Below are 5,997 nucleotides of genomic sequence, written 5' to 3' on the forward strand. Positions count from 1 at the left end.
TAATATATAGAGTATTTTAGATTGATATGATAGATATATCAGATCGATTTAAAAATTTACATGCATGACATATAATTATATTGATAAATTCAACAATTGGATCATTAAAATATTAGTTATATAAATAGTTATGGAAGGGTATAAAGCTATAATTTTTATATACTGTGTAAATAAATCCCTCTTTTTATAAATAAATATAAAATTGTAAAAATTCTAAACAAAGACAACTAAAAATACTAATTTAATTAATGGTTTCAAATTCAGAAATTAATTAAGGTAAAAGAAATTTTAAATACCAATGTAAGCATAAATTGCGAAGATGAAGATTTTTTTAAAAAAAAATTGATTTCGATCATATTTGTTGTTTTTAATATAATACTTATTTTTGACACAATGCTTAGAATTATTTATAGTCTCTTCCTAACCAATAAATAAGAGGATAATATGTTTTAACATATTCAAATACACATATTTCTACATTAACAACAATATCCATGTTCATTGAGTTAAAGACTCAATCAACAAAAATAAAGAGTTAAAATAAGCATTAATGGACAGAAAATGAGGAGTTTTGCATACGTGTGGGTGGAAGCATAGCTTGCGGTATTTCACTTTAATTTTCAAGAATTTACAGTATACTTTGCGCTTTATTGGATCCCTGACAAGGTTTTGTCATTGCGCTTTAATTACATTTTAAGGCCAATCTATTAAAATACTCTTCACCTACTTTCCTAAAAAGAAAAACAAAATTAAGTCTTTATTTATTTATTCACAAAAGTTCTTAATTTTAACTTAAAATAATTTCACTTTATTTTTTAAACTACTTGGTTTCTATGCTAAATCCTTAACGTGGCATAATTTGCCTTTTTCTTTCTGGTTTTAGTTTTACACAAGCCACAAAATTATTGGTTAGAAAATTCACTCTAAGTTGGATAAAATTATTATAGAGGTTTCTATATTAAGATTCGAAATGTATTTTTGTCTTTTTTATTAAGAAGAACGAGTAAATTAGTATTCATAAATTATATTAAAAAGTAAAGTGTTCATTTTTATTAAAAATTCATTTATTTGTATTGTTAAAAGTCGGTGTGGTTGATGGAAGAATCAGACAATGACATGTCATGTGCTGTGTGTATCTTATGTTGACGTATAATGACTGATTTTTAACAATAGAAATAGATGAAATTTTTAACAGAATGACCAATTTACTCTTTAATATAAGGATAAAATATAATCTAACTTTTAGTAGAATAGCCTCCATGATACTTTTACTTTCCAAATCTCTAACTATATACAATTAAAACTATTTTAAATTATAAAAAATACTCTTAAATAACTTTAAAAAAAGAACACTTACAAAAAGAACTAAAATTAAATAAAAAAAATTATAATTTGAGTATTTGGGTTCTCCAAAAGAATTTTTATTTTTAATTAAAATAAAGTGTTTTCATGAAAAGCTTATTTCGTCTAAGTGTACTATTTTGAATATTTTTAATAAATGAACCTACTTTTAATGATAAAACGACATTATAATACAATAAAACTACTTTATTCCAAAATTAGAATAGGAGAGTAGTGAAGATGAAGTGGCAATTTCCCTGTAATTCTTCAGCTTCTTATATACTTATGGTGGAATATTTGGCAAAGGGTTAGTCAATAAAGGCATCCATGGGTATTTTGACCCCAAAGTCCCACCTGCTAACAACATCTACAATCTTAGTTTTTAAAATTGTGGATTGCTAACAACATCTTGTACATAACTTCCTTTTTTTACCAATGCTCCATTTTATTTTGTTTGATTACCAGCTGTTGACCATTTTCGTTTTCTTTGTTGGTAAATGTTAAGATAAAAAGAGTAGTAAAAATGTAAATAACAAAAGTTGATAATTGAAGAACAAAATTGGCAATCGAAAGTGGACAATTTAGTACTACGCAAAAAGTAAACTGGTGATTCAAATGCTTGCAGCTTCATTGGATCCCACACCACATGCTGCATTCAGAACATATATGTATTTTCTAATTTCTATATATTTTTTTTATCTTATATAAAAAGTTGAGAAAAACAATTACTTCTAATTTACTGTATTTAAACCTCATGATTATTCAATCATGTCACCAACTTTACCCAGATTCAGAATATGGGTTGGATATGTGAGTTTTTAGTAACGTATGTATCAAAATTAAATGATTATATTCTTATACTATGTTGGATATCATTCACACAATTATTTTTTATTAAACTACACCATTAATCATTAAATTATGAATAAAAATTCGTTTAATCATTTAATTAAAAAAGCTACAATTGACGATTGAACTATTTGAAAGTCTTTTTTTTTATTTAAGTCATTAAACTGTTCAAAAGTTTTTGTTTAAAAAAAGTTCTACTAGTGATATCTAAGCGACGATTAGTACGGTGACTCAATACCAATCGATGAATATAAGAACATACTACATATTCAAGTCGATCTAATAGTTAGTGTTGTAGAATGGATAAAAAAAATTGTTTGAATTTTAGTTCGCAGATTCGTGACGTCCAAAACTATTCCATGAAAAAAAATTGTAGAGGAGAAAGGGAAAGACAACTTTTGATTGGTGAAGGCAGTGCAAATAAAGAAAGTCATATAACATCGGTTTTAACAACCTAGACTTAAATGAAAACTTTTGAATAGTTCAGTGACCAAATTATAACTTTTTTTTTAGTTAAATGACCAAAATGAAGCTTACCCATAATTTAATGACTAATGGTGTAATTTACCCTATTTTTTAAAAGTTTTTTTCAGGTTGGGAATTCAAAAGCACATAACAACCGTATACTCCATAGTTATAGGATTCCCTTAGAAGAAGGCAACAAAACTGTGGAAAACAAGTGATGGCACCCCAAGGACTGTTCAAAGCATCTATAGCACATGCAAAGGTGAGTGAAGACGTTAAAATTTGGATCATTAAGAGATACATAAGGGAGAAGGCAAAAAGAACAACTTGTCTTTAAAAATAATGTCAAACTGTATGCAGGTATCACATAATAAACTACCATATCAAACAACTACTTTAAACTTTTTGTTTTCATCCTGGTTATTATCAAGTTAAAACCATGTTTAAAAGCAATTTAGAGTAACTTACGCCGTACTTTAATTTTTATTTTTAATTTTAATAGAATAATTTTTCAAAACGATTCTCTCATTAATGGGAAATCGACTGGACCTGATATGTCATGTTATAAATCTTATAAAATGAAAAATTGTTCTTTTAGCCCCTTTAAAAAATTTACTTTTTCTCTTCCCCTTCCTCCTGTCTTCTTCTTCTTCTTCTCTTATTTTCCTTTCACAAAAAGGAAACTCAGAGAAGAGTCCCAACAGAAGGCCACTGAGTGTTGAAACTCAGAGAGGGAATGGAAATGGTAATGTAGAGCAGAGAAGAGTCTTTCCGGTTCAGTCGCCCCAGGTTAATGTGAGAAGAACCGGATTAGAACAGACGACGAATAGATTACCCGGAAACAGGAAACCAACGGCTGAGATTTATGATAAAGAAGAGAAGGTATTTATTCCAGCGGAGGATCAAACATGTTTCAGAGAGTAGCATTAGCACTTCTTCTCAAACTGATACGGAGGTAAAAAATCAGCTCCATAACTAAATTACATTGATTATTTAGTTTTGCTTAACGATCCTATTTCATTTAAACCAGTAATTTATCGTTATGGCGCATTGGATGTTACATAGGTTGAAGGTGGAGGACCCTTTTGGAAAGATGTGATAAGCTGCTTCACAGCATTGCGGAGAGCCCGGTCCTCGTACTCGATTCGTCGTTCTACAAAGAGGAACCGTCTCCTTCCCCTATTATGAAACGGAGCATCGATTTCAAAGGTACAATGACCTCCGATGGAATTTTTAAAAATGTTTATCTCGCCCATATCAAGCCGTAAAATGAAAGGGGAGAAAAAAGCATATAAACAAAATAGGATTGCGTATGAGATATAATTGATTGTGTTTTTGTAGGTGAAAATGATGGGGTTACAAGCATGTGATTCTGATTCAAGTTGAAAACGCCCGTGACAGAAAAGGGTTCATTCCATCAGAGCTTGGCCTTGCAATCCTGGATTCAATATCCATCCTTCACTTTTTCTCCAGAAATCTACACACTTTTGTGTTATTCATTAGCTTCTCACTTAATAAAATTTGGATTTTAGTCTCATGACCCCAATATACAAAATCTTATTTCATAATTTAACTTATTTAAGAATTCATACCGACATTCTTGCTATTTGGTTTATATATATATATATATATATTATGGATTTAGCTTGGTGATACATTTAGAAAGAAAAGTGAAATGGATTCGTGTGCTTTTAGATTTGGTAAACTTATCATGGAGATCTTTATATAAGGAGTTAATTTATATTTTATTTTTTTATTTAAAATATAAATTAATTTTTATATGTTAGTTTAAAGAGAAAATTGGTAGTATCTATTATTATCAATTTCTACTGTAAAAAAATTGATATACCTGTCAAAATAACCAAACAATTATACATGGCACGTGTATTTATGTTGGTGTATGAGAACTAATTTTCAACCATAAAAATAGATGAAATCTTTGACAGAGAGATCAATTTTCTATTTGATCTAACGTACAATGATTAATTTAATTTTTTCTTCAAATAAAAAACACAAAATATAATCTTACTCTTAACAACTTTATATTAATTTTACCTACCAGATTTCTATAAGATAAGGCGATAGAAATTCGTTGGATGCTTAAGTGAATATCAGTGTTTGACAATGAAAGATAGAAAGACCAAGATTAAGGAGAAATTTGAGAGGAAGTTACCATTTATATATGTTTTATCCAAGGGTTTTACATTTAAAACTCAATAACGAGAAATAAATTCAATAGGAATTATATGTATACCTTTAAAAACAAGAATTATCTCTATAATATGACATAAATAAATAATTATTATAATAAATTTAATTAATTTATCATATGGGCACATTAATTTCAATATTTTCCCACCTCGGCCCTATGATTAAGGCATAATAAAAAATATAATTTAAAATAAATCCAATGTTAGTTTTATTAAATGAATGAATTCACCTTTAAAATATAGATTATTATTTATTAAATATATTTTTAACTTAACTATATTATTAATTATATTTAATATATTGTATACTTTTTGTAAATTGTATTCCACTCAAATTTTTATAATAATTTATAAAAATAAGTTTATTAAAATAATATTTTAGAAGTAGTAAATAAGTTTTAATATTTTATAATTCAACGGTGGAATTGACATTTTTTTTAAAATTTCTTTAGCATGTTTTTTTTTTACATATTCTAATCAACCAAATATTACTCATTTATTGCATTCCAACCAATCAAACACATTATACCTATTATATCCTATACCCATTGAATACTATTTCATTCTTCCTCTATTCCATTATCCTCTATTCCATTATGATGAACCAGACATACAGTGTATTACTGTGTTGGATATCAACTTTTATTTTTTTTATATAATCTTTTGTAGTAAAATACTTTATATCAATAAATTTACTACATTTTCACTTTTATCATTCTTCAAAAGAATACTAAATAAGAGTTGTCATAATATATCTTTGGTTTTTTTTTTCTGATGAAAGAAAGAAAATAATACAAGCTAAATCCTCAAAGGAGGGTCCACAAACAATCTTAAGTCTAGACTTCTAATGCAAACAATTTTGGCTAGCCTATCCATAATTAGATTACTTCCCCTGGGAACATGCTGAATTTTCCACTACTCCAGCTTTCTAAGCGTATGATGAATTCTCCTAATAATGGTAGAATTGGAGATTCCCGTATCATCTTCCATGATAGCTTCAATAGCTTCAATACTATCAGTTTGAATAAGGACTTTTCGGAAACACCTATCTGTTGTAAGATTCAGCCCATCCAAAATCCCTAAACTCTACCTCCAAAACTGAACAACTACCCAAATATCTCGCGAACCCTAT

At 27.9% G+C, this 5,997-nt stretch overlaps 1 long non-coding RNA gene across 1 annotated transcript; it reads left to right on the forward strand.

The window, feature by feature from the left end:
- Window positions 1–2,959: 2,959 nt before the first annotated feature.
- LOC107915992 (uncharacterized) lies at window positions 2,960–4,190 on the forward strand. The gene is made up of 3 exons (XR_001689349.2): window positions 2,960–3,610; window positions 3,721–3,864; window positions 3,997–4,190. It is a non-coding gene; the product is annotated as an uncharacterized lncRNA (long non-coding RNA).
- The last annotated feature ends 1,807 nt before the right edge of the window (window positions 4,191–5,997 follow it).

Source organism: Gossypium hirsutum, chromosome D10 (genome assembly GCF_007990345.1).
Source record: "Gossypium hirsutum isolate 1008001.06 chromosome D10, Gossypium_hirsutum_v2.1, whole genome shotgun sequence".
NCBI classification, from domain to species: Eukaryota; Viridiplantae; Streptophyta; class Magnoliopsida; order Malvales; family Malvaceae; genus Gossypium; species Gossypium hirsutum.